We start from the raw sequence: 11,007 nt of genomic DNA, 5'->3' as shown, positions 1-11,007 counted from the left end.
TGGCTTTCCTCTGTTTGCTCAGTGGTGGCAGAGAGTCAGATCCTCCTGGCTACTGCTCAGTGATAAGCATGGGGCTTCATGGAAGGTCTCTGGGGAGAGCAGTGATGCCCTCTGCTTGCTTGTCATTGTAAACAAAGCGCAGTAGGGATCTGTGAGCAGAAGTAGCTACGGCAACACCCTTTAAAGAACACGCGAGTCTAATAAGAAAAGTAACATGAATCAAACCATGCACAGAATGGGCCAGATTCTTAGTCAGTGTGAACAAACCAATGAATTTACACTGATTTAAACCACTGGGGGATGATCTGGGGTGAATCCTGAGTCCATAGAAGTTAAGTACAAAAACCCTATTGAGTTAATTGGGGCTAGGATTTCACCCCTTTTAATATTTCATTAGCAAATATATGACAAATTATTTTATTACAGACAAGAGTGGTGGCATCCCACATGAATTATCAAGCTACTGATGTCTGATATTGCCAGTCAACAGTGGTTAATGGTTATATTTGTTTATTTGAATTCTTGTTTGTACGTTTAACACATTTTAATCACGGGGAGTTTAGCTCCTGAATTCAGTGAAAGCTGTACTCATGTAAACAGATACTGACAGAACTGGGCCAAATTCTGCTTTCAGTAAAACTTGTGTAAATCCAGCGTGACTCCATTTCACCCTGATTCATACCTCACGTAAGCTGGCTGTATGTTGGGGAAAATATTTTGTAGAGAGGGTCTGATAATTTGCTGATTCACTCTAGCTGTTGAGGCTAATTTATTTTCACTGAAGTTTTAACTCATTACAACACCTGGATAGATAGCCCTGAGAAAGAAATCCTCAGTTTAGACACAAAACAAATACCTTGTGGGTAGCAACAGCCCAGGCTTCTCCAAAGTGCCCAAACCAGTCCGAAAGAGAAAGTGGGAGAGATATTATCTTTTATTAGACTGGTGACACAGAGAAGCTTTCAAGCTACACAGAGTTGCTGCTTCAGGTCAGTGAAGACCAGGCGCTTCAGCTTTACAATAAGACAAACTTATTAAGCAAAATAGTCTTAGAGGGGTAGCTGTGTTAGTGAGTAGCTTCACAAATGATACACAGTCCTGTAACACCTTAAAGACTAACAAAGGTATTAGCTCATGAGCTTTCGTGGGTAAGACCCACTTCCTCAGATGATTGAGGTAGACGTGTGAGGAATTGGGTCTTACCCACGAAAGCTTATGACCTAATAAATTTATTCATCTCTAAGGTACTACAGGAATGCTTGTTATTTGTCAAGGGGAGTCCCATTTTGAGAGCAGAGAGCTGTTTACCGGAAGCGAAATGGAACTGCCATGTTTTCCCCGTGAATTTACCTCAGGGTAGCTCATGCACATTAGCTATACTGAGGTAAAAGCAGCACCAATTTTAGCAGTGAAGGCAAGACCTACAAGGAGCAAACTCTGTGGGAGAGAAGGTAGTTGAAGTCACCTTCCGGCAAGGTATTTAAACATGTGCTTAACTTTAAATCTGTGAGTTGCCACAGTGAAATCAATGGGACTTCTCAAGGGCTTAAAATCCACATATGCTTAAGTGCCTGGATGAATCAAGGCCTTCCTTTCCATGGTTCACTCAGCCTTCAGCTTCTTTGCTGGGACTGACCAGGGTGTTTTTGTGCTCTGGACTCACTCAGCCAAGGCAACCAATAGAGCTGTTCATACTGGTAACAACCTAAGCCTTGCTCTATCCCTTTGCCCTTTCCCTTCCTCTGCCCTAATTACTTGCTTACTTGGCTGATTTTTGCACTTCCTATATGACTCATTTCACAGTAGATTAAAAGGCTCACACTTCCAACACTGCTGTCATGAGAGAAGTGTCAGTGCCAAATGCTCTTTTCTGCCCACGCCAATCCAGTTCCCTTTGTGGGGATCTCAGGGGCTGAGTTCTGGCCAAGTTGGCGACATTTGTATTTGTTTCGGTGCTGGAATATAATTGCCTTTCTGAGTTATGATGGTGGGTGTAAGATATGTAGAGCAGATGCCTCCAGTTGAGACAAACTAAGAACGGCTGCTGTTTGCTCAGTAGCTAAGTCGGCATCCTTGCTTCTGCTGAAAGGCTGCTGCCTATGCCACACCAGGGTTTTGGGTTGACTCTCGTGAATGGTAACATGGAGGCAGGGACACAGTGGGCCAACTTCACCACAAATGTAACCACGTGCAACTCCACTGACTTCAGTGTATTGTACTTGATTATGACAGTGATGAATTGAACACAATGAGTTTGATTGCCAGCACTGGGCACGCCACCAACAGACCATCAGTTTTACCAGCTGGGAGACTCAACAGTCTGAATAATTAGAAGATATGATTGCAGTCAGATATTATAGTGACAATTAAGTTTTCTTGGCTCATAATACTGCAAGAATATTTTAAAATGTTTGTATATTTCAGCAGATTTAATTGCAATTCCATCAATGCACCATTAACTTAGTGACCCCACTGGAGTTACAGCTCTGCCCTGGTGAAAAATAGACTCTCTACAAATGGCCTGGAAATATCTGCCTCTTTTGACAGGGACTGCAGATGGCTTATACTGGAAAATAGCAGCCAAGGAGACTGCAAATTGCTTCTGCAGCGTAAGTCTGTCAATCCCAGGGGGCAATGCTGAAAAAAAGCAAGATGCTGGCTTGTCATTAGTTGACTCAAAAGAATGGCTCAGGGGATTGAAATAGGCTATTGTGTCTTTCTCCTCTTGATCAGCACTTCTGATCCAGCCCAGCTCAATTGTCAGTGCAAACTACTTCTTTCATGGCTTTTCAGGTGCCTCTATGGTTCCTAGTGTCTGGGTCACAGGAGTCTGTACCTTCCAAGTTGGTAGTTTCAGTAGCAAGGCCAGGGATACTGGAATACAGTTATCCTGCTAAGACAGGAAACTCAGGTACTCTGTGCCATTTACCTGCAAGTGTATAGCTAATGCATCAACACTCATACAGAAAAATATCCTGGAAAGCCAAAAGAAACCTCAAGGGCCAGTTTCACATCCACAAAAGCAGCTACAAACATAAATGCACAGATTTATTTGGACATATACACAGCAGGGGGTGTTTGTCATCAGCTGCCCACCAGCGCATCTCCGGTCTTGGCAGAATTACTGTATCTTCTCAATAGAGAAGGGGAACACATGCAAAGCACTGGCACTTCATACACCCGGAGCAGAGGAACCAGAAGCTGCAGCTGGCCCTGGGAAGTTTGCACATTCTTGCAGACATGCCAACCATTCACTGTGTTCAAGGTTCATATTTTGCACTGAACTTCCAGCAACACTTGCGAGAGACTGAAGGACTCCAAGTGCAGACAGCTCTGGAAATCAACCCAGCGTATTCTTCTGCTCCTATGATTTACAGCATGGCATGAGAGAAAGGGTGGTTGGGGATTGCTGCCTGTAAAGCACTCCGTAGTCCACCCCATGACTGCCTAGAGCAGGCCAGGACTCCTGGAGTCCTTGTGTTACTTGTATTACACTAGTCATCATAGGCTGTGTTAATCTGCCTGGAAGTCAGAGAACTTGCAAGAATTCCTGGAACCTCTCTGATCCCAGCCAACTAAATAAAGATCAGTGTTGGGTTCACTTCAGACCCCCTTCTCATCTTTGCCTTCCAAGAGTGCTGCTCCATCCACCCATCCAACCAAAGAAACCCAGATACTGGCACATGGTAAAGTCCAAAGCAGCCCCAGTGCCATGTGAGCTGATCCATTCAGAACATGACCCAGAGGATTGACCTCAGAGGGGCTGAAAGGCAATCGAGCACATTGGCTGTATCTACACACACTCAAAACTTCAAAAAGGCCAGGCTAATAGCCAAATCAAAAAATACTAATGAGGCGCTGAAATGCATATTCAGCGCCTCATTAGCATGCTGCTGGCTGTAGCACTTCAAAAGTGGCACTGTTCACTCTCCCGTGGCTCGTCTTCTCGAAGACTCTGCCAACATCGAAATCCCCTCATTTCTACCTGCTGATTTCGATGTTGGAGGGGTCCTTTTGAAAAGGACCCCTGCGTAGACGAGCCGCAGGTGAGCAAAACATGGCACTTTTGAAGTGCCGCAGCCAGCGGCATGCTGATGAGGCACCAAATATGCATTTTGATGCCTCATTAGTATTCTTCGATTTGGCCATTAGCATGGCCGTTTCGAAGTTTTGGCCAAGTGTAGACGTAGCCATTGAAAGAACCCCTGAAACACACTGAACCAGGCCTGCCAATGGTGGCTGGGACAGGGGGAGAAGCAATTACTCTGGGCAAAAGCAATTCAAAGGCTGGTTATGACCACTGCTACTGCTCCACATGGTTCTGAGTGCTGAGGGGGAGGAGCACGCTGCAGTCTAGAAGGTGGTAAGGGCCGATTTCCCTTAACCCCATGTCTTCCAGGGACACAGAGATGGGGTCCACACTCCACTTGCCCCAGCGCCCGTGTTAGCTGTTAGCCCCATTGCGGCAAACATTATTGTGTCTGTCTTTCCCTGTGGTTCTCTCCAGGCTTTTCTCCCTATGGCAATTAAACCTGGTCAGTACAAAATGAACAGGACATGTGCTTTTTGGGAAAGGCTGGTCCTTTGGGTTCTGAGGAAATCCAAAAGAGGCTGAATCTCTTGGTATTTAGTTACATCCCAATATTTATCATTGTGGTGTTGCATGAAACATCTTTTTTTGTCAACACCATGACTCTCTTAGGGGACTGAAGTAACGGCAGATGTGACCTTGTTGTGGTATTTCCACCTTCACAGCTGCAGCTGAAACATCCCTTCCCCCAAACTAAGGTGCAACAAGACTTCTGAGGATGAGCAGCCCAGGGCTGGATCTTCAAAAGGGCTCCAGGACCAGGTTGGCAAGTGCTCAGCTCTCCCAGTTTGGGTCAGCTTTCAGAATTGCTCCACTCCTAATGTTCGGATAATCTGGCCACTTCTCTGGATATCTTAATAGGAGGCAGGCTCTTTTGAAAATCTGGCATTAAGAACAGCCATCCTGAGTCAGACCAGCGATCCCTCTGGCCCTGTATCTCTTCTTCCAGCACTCGCCTGTGCAAGATGCTTCAGAGAGAATGAACAGAATAGGGCAATTATTAAATGACTTGTCCCCTAACACCCAGTCCCAGCTTCTGGCAGTGGGAGATATAGAGACATGCAGAGCGTGGAGCTGCATCTCTATCCATCTCAGCTAATAGCTGTTGATGGCCCTATCCTTCATGAATGTATTTAATTCTTCTTTTAGTCCCCTGTTCTGTTTGTGGGGCTTCATAACTTCTCTTGGCAATGAATTCCACAGGCTGTGTGTTGTGTGAAGTACTTTCTTCTGTTTGGTTTAAACCTGCTGAATATTTGTTTATTTGTCAAACCCAGGCCTGCAGAGTGGGAGCCTTACCCTCATCACTGCAGCTTCTGGTGCATTTACTTACAGCACATACTCTTCCTGGGTTTTTTTCTTTTTCAGTTATGTGTATTAATGAAACAATAGAAGACTATTGTGGCTAGGTAACATTACTAGTTTTGTTGGTAAGGTCCTGGTCTCAAATCTAGAAGACCTGAGTTCAAGTCCACCCAGGCTTCAATGGTTATCCTGAGTAAGTAATTTAATATCTCTCATTTCCTATTCTGTGCAGGAGGGGTGATAATTATATATGTTGTCTATTTAGATGGCTAGCTCTTTGGGGTAGGAATTATTTTACCATGTTTGCACAGTGCTTTGTACAATAAGTCTTGATTTCAATAGGGGCTGCTGTGTGTTGCTATGCTACTGCCCATAGTAACAACAGTGATAAAAAAAAACACCTGGGCCTGATTTAGTTTCTAGCCTCTACCTTTGTTGGCATCCGTGGAATGGCTCTGATGAAGCATTATGATTTTGATTGTATCTATTGTAAATGCAGACTAAGAGAAGAGTTTTCATACATATAAATATATATATTTTAGGCCTGTTTTAGATATCTATATCTACAGGTAGATATAAATTCAGTCTACATTTAAATTCCCTTTGTCTCATTGTTGCCTCATCAGTGAAATCCCTTTTGTCCTTCTCACCCACACATCAAAAACAGCAAGCCACAGAGAAAAAACTCACATTTGTATCAGGAATTAAAAGGAGTCAGTCTCTGGCATCATCATGATGATTCTTTAATACAATTCTTTTTCCTGTGGGGAAAAAGAAAAGCAGAGTATGATGCACAATTAAATCACATAGCATTGCGGATGCTGTAAGAATGACAATTCACCCAGCAGAGAAAGCTGAATGTGCTGATGCGTAAAATCTCATCTTGGTGGTAGTGAAAGCATAGCACTCACCAAGCAAGAGGATTTATGCAAATATGCACATAAAACTTACGTGCTTCATCATACGTTTCTTTTGGATGTTTTGTCGTGAACAATATTTTGGGCAGGCTGTTCAGAAAAGAAAACTATTTATTGTCTCTTGCAGCAGCAGGCAGCCAGAGGATAAGAGCCCAGAGGGGAGACAGGGAAACTCTACAGTGATACCTCAAATTAGGAAGACTGGTGCCAAGCAGAACAGTGTTTCAGCTGTGCGGGCATGTGAGAGACCTTCAGAGGAGTTAGTGAGAAGCCTATTATATGAGTCTAGGTTAAAGTCAGGGAGAGCCCAGCCAGCCGCTCACAGCAATGAGACACACTCCCCTCAAGTTGATGGATGGAGTGAGCCCTGGGTCCCTTAGCTTCCTGTGCATCACGCAATGCTGCCAGTAATATGAGCTTCTGAGTAACCTGAGGCCTGGGAGTATGCTAGGATGGAGTTTCTCACACTCTGATGGGAGAGTCAGCTTGCACGGCTCTAATAGCTTGACTTGCGGGTGCAAGATACTCCACAGAAGCTACGCATATGACGCTGTATATGTATGGAGGAATAAGAAAGCAGAGATGACAAGGCCGGAGGGTTAAAACAGGAGGGGAAAACACAGCACAGAATTACCTCACCAAAAAACAAAAAAACAACAACAAAATGAAATTAGAGGAGGAAGGGCTGTAAGATTTTCTTTCAGGTTAGTAGAACAGATTGAGAAGGTTCTGACCCAAAAATGTGTTGTCATAAAATGCAGATTTTGCAAAATCAAACGTTCCTGTGGGAAAATTTCCATTGTGTGAGGAAAAAAGTGTCAGTTTTCTCTAATTGAAAACTTTGGTTTCAGGGGAGGCCTAACAGACACATGTTGGTCTGTTGAATTGCATCCAAATATTTCATTCCAGCTCAATTCAGGGTTAGTCTGTGCATGTCTGAGCTGCCCTGTGCTTAGGGGAGTTGTTGTTTGGGTGCCCCATATCTCCATTCTCCCCTCTGGGATGAGCTTCACAACAGTATGAACAACATTCTCCTGGGATACACTATGGGTTCCCTTCTGGTTATGCCACCGTGGTGCATCATGGGAGTTCCAGAACTATAGACCAGTCATGGGCTACCTACAGCTCACCAGCTGTATGTGGTTGGTCCATGGGGACTTTCTGTGTGTGGCCTGTGAGACATTTTGTTTACCGTTGCCTATGTGCAGCATTGCCAGATTCTGCAGGTTGCCATTGATAATGCATTTTTCTTACCGGTATTACTAAGGTGACACGCTTGTAAAGCAAAGGCAGATGATGTGAGGTGTGTGCTCACTGGACACGACATTGACTGTGGAGGCTGTGTGCTCCCTCTGCATCCAGTCAAAGAGCTGCTATGGTTCAATGGGCACAGCCTGCAAATTCCAGGCACGCACAGGCAGTTAGGAAAACTACCCTGTCCCAGGAGACTGTCTTGATTACAAGAATCTTGTGGCTCACTGAGATGAAGGATAGCTGGGCATTCAGGCCACTCACTACACGAGTTTGCCCTCTGAGAATGGAGATTTTTGTCCTTGTAACTTCACTTTGTGTTGCTGGAATGGACAGAAGCTTTGAAACTTGTCAGTGCTTTTCACCACTGAAAAAAGATAGCCAAGAGTTTTCAAAACCGGGCACCTAAAGTTAGGCCATTATGTCCAAAGTTTAGCACCTAACGGATAGTTCCCAAATTTTCAAAAGTGTTGAGCATCCAGCAGCTCCCGTTGATTTCAATGGAAATCAGGCCACTTTTAGTTGTTGTTGTTGTTGTTGTTGTTGTGTATTGGTATTGTAGCAGCTAGGCACCCCAATGATGGCTCAGAATCCCTGCTCCGTGCTGTACAAACACAGACCAAAAAGCCATTCCCTGCACTGACATTAGCCATGGGGTGACCATATATCCCATTTTAGCCAAGACAGAACCTTTTAAAAGCCCTCTTCCTGCTGGCGTTGCTTATTTGGCAAAAGTGGGCTTTGTCCTGTTTGCAGGAGCAAATAAGCTCTGTGTGGAGAAAGGTGGGTGGGATAGATAGCAGTGAAATCCCCTGTGTCGGGGCTGGAGGAAGTACAGCTTGTGGGCAGGGAGCTTGCTTTGCTGGGGGAGCAGGGACAGGACTCACTCAAGCTGCTCAGGCCAGGGAGTGGGGAACACAGGTACCTTCTGTAGGCACCCAGTTTTGAAAACTCTGGCCAGCCTGCTGCAACCATTCCTTGCAGGGAATGGGTTAAATTCAAACAAACCAAACATTGTGCGAGGTGGTGGGGCTCGAGAGTCTAGGCCCTGATTACTGAATGACTCCCACCTGAGCAGAATCAGGCATGTGTCACAGTAAGAGCAGAAGGTGGCTGCAGAAAAGGGAATTTGTGGCTGGCTTAAGTGGTGATTAAGCCAAGATGGGAAAAGGGCTGGAGGGAGAGGAGAGCTCTCCAAGCAAGGAGGAGCCCTGAGTCAGCATGGAAGAGTACCTAGGCTTGGTGAGGAGGTGGCCCAAGGAAAACTGCAGCCCAGGTAAAGGAGAAGAGCTAGCTGTGGTGAATGATGCTCTGGGTCAAGGCCTAGAGTTGAGGGTGGGGGTTGTTTCCCATTCCATCCCCAAGGACGTTAGTGGTTTGAGTACTGAGCCCACCAGGGAGTTAAAGAGCCAGAGAGAGTAGGATGGTGCCTGTATAAGGTACTTTTGAGCTCGGATAATGTGACTCCAGCTTGAAGGACTTGCCAGGAGGCTTAGTTACTAGAAAAAAAGCCACTCCTATGGTGCTGTGTCAACCTTTGGCAGGGAGGCCATATAGAAGGCAGAAGGTTGCTACATCATTCGTGACTGTGAGAGGGCTGCCTGGCAGGTGAGTGGAGTAGTTCACACATTGCAATACCAAAACAGAAGCAAAAACCTATTCAAAGACACTTTTTTTTTTAAATTGTCTTTTATGGCATTCTTTTGAAACACCTCTGTGCACCAGTATCTCTTTGCATCAAGATGCCAACTCACCTTTGGTAAGGAATAAAAACAGCGTTCTAATCTGGGTTCTCTTCCTAGCCCTTTAGCTGACCTGCTGTGTGATCAGGGGCAAATAGCTCTGTTTGCAAATGTGCCTGTTTTCCTCTCTGTCTTGTCAAACACTGAGCTCTCTCTGTGTGTTTGCACAGCGAGTAGCGTATCAGTCTGTCTGGGTGTTACTGTGCAATCAGTGTCAGGCGCTTGTGCATTTTAACAGTTTTAGTACCTTGCATGGCATCACTGGTGACAGTAGACCCCCTCTGGAAAGGTGAATGCTTGTCCTTCATCATGCAACATCCATCAGCCTGACAACATCATCCCAGCCTGAAGTGTAGGACAATAAATAGAAACACTCTTGCTGTTGTAGGCTGGGTCACATGTTAATAGAGCCCATGCAACAGAGCCTTAGACAGCCTGAAAGGGTCAGGGCCCTTCATCTAACCAACATCTTGGAATATGGAGCAGCAGAATACTCCCATTGACTACTGGAGCTTTGAACCTGGATCTGTGAACTCCTAGTGAGGGGATGGCAAATGTACGGCTCTATTCCATTCCATATTTGTTAGCAGATACGGTCAGAAAGTCACAAGGGGTCTTAAAATACTTCCAAAATGGGACCCTCTTTCCCCATGGTCACTCTGAAAACAAAATCCAGCAACTGTGCCAGCTTCCAAATAAGCCACCAACACTTGGGAGGATAGTTGCTGACAACTCCAGAGAGGTCCTGTCAGTCTTTTGCCAGTGCACCGTGTAAATGAAGGCCTCGTCAGTAGAGACGGAAATGTAGCACTTTAACAAAATGATTTATTTGGTGATGAGCTTTTGCAGGACAGACCCACTTTATCCGATCAACCTGATGATCACATCTGAAGAAGTGGGTCTGTCCCATGAAAGCTCATCACCGAATAAATCATTTTGTTAGTCTTTAAAGTGCTACATTTCTGCTGCTTTGTTTGGTTGGAATACAGACTAACATGGCTACCTCTCTATTACTATTCAGTAGAGACACATTATACTGTACCTGGGCACAGCAAAATTCACTAGTAAGCTATTATGAGCTTGTTAAATACACTCTTAGATGGGTGACAGAATCAGGAATAATGGTTAGGCCATTGAGCTCTGAGATAAAAGGCAAAACACCTGCAGAAGCTGCTTATTCTGTATCTATGGCTTGGGCAGGGGAAAGTACTGAGGTAGTGTGGGAAGGAGAAGATTCCCTTGTTAAATTTCACTGCTGTGCTAAAGAGAAATGGGATGATTTCCCTGTCTTTGAAGTAAGGACACATGCCCTTTTCTGGTTACAGCTAAATCATTGCCACCCACAATGCTCCTTACAGGATTTGCAACATATTTGGAAAGCAAATCTTTTGCCTAGGGAGTGCCTGAGACTCCTTGGCAGAACAGTTTTGGGGCCTGATTTCAATTTAGATAAAAATAAAATTTTGAGACATTCCCAAATGGTTTAAGAGCCTAAGCTCCAATAGGGAAAATTTTAGCTTAAGGCCTTTTCCCATCATTGTCTCAGTACAATGGGAGTGTTAGAAAACCAGGCATTTGGTGTTTATCACAGGCTAAGAAGGAAGAGATTTTTTGTGGGAACTTCCTTGAAGTTTCAAAAGGCTGGTGCAGCATCAAGTCAATGGCTGTACTCTGAAGGTGCATTTTCTTTTCATTTTTTAAC

General features: G+C 44.8%; 1 long non-coding RNA gene across 1 annotated transcript; it reads right to left on the bottom strand.

The window, feature by feature from the left end:
* Positions 1-4,171: 4,171 nt before the first annotated feature.
* Positions 4,172-10,214, bottom strand: LOC142013000 (uncharacterized). Its single transcript, XR_012645522.1, has 3 exons — positions 9,553-10,214; positions 6,086-6,156; positions 4,172-5,058 (listed from the first exon to the last, which is right to left on the bottom strand). It is a non-coding gene; the product is annotated as an uncharacterized LOC142013000 (long non-coding RNA).
* Positions 10,215-11,007: the final 793 nt, after the last annotated feature.

This window comes from Carettochelys insculpta, chromosome 5 (genome assembly GCF_033958435.1).
Source record: "Carettochelys insculpta isolate YL-2023 chromosome 5, ASM3395843v1, whole genome shotgun sequence".
In the NCBI taxonomy this organism is placed as follows: domain Eukaryota; kingdom Metazoa; phylum Chordata; order Testudines; family Carettochelyidae; genus Carettochelys; species Carettochelys insculpta.
Note: the sequence above shows the minus strand (reverse complement) of the source record. Positions and strands in the feature narration are given on the sequence as shown.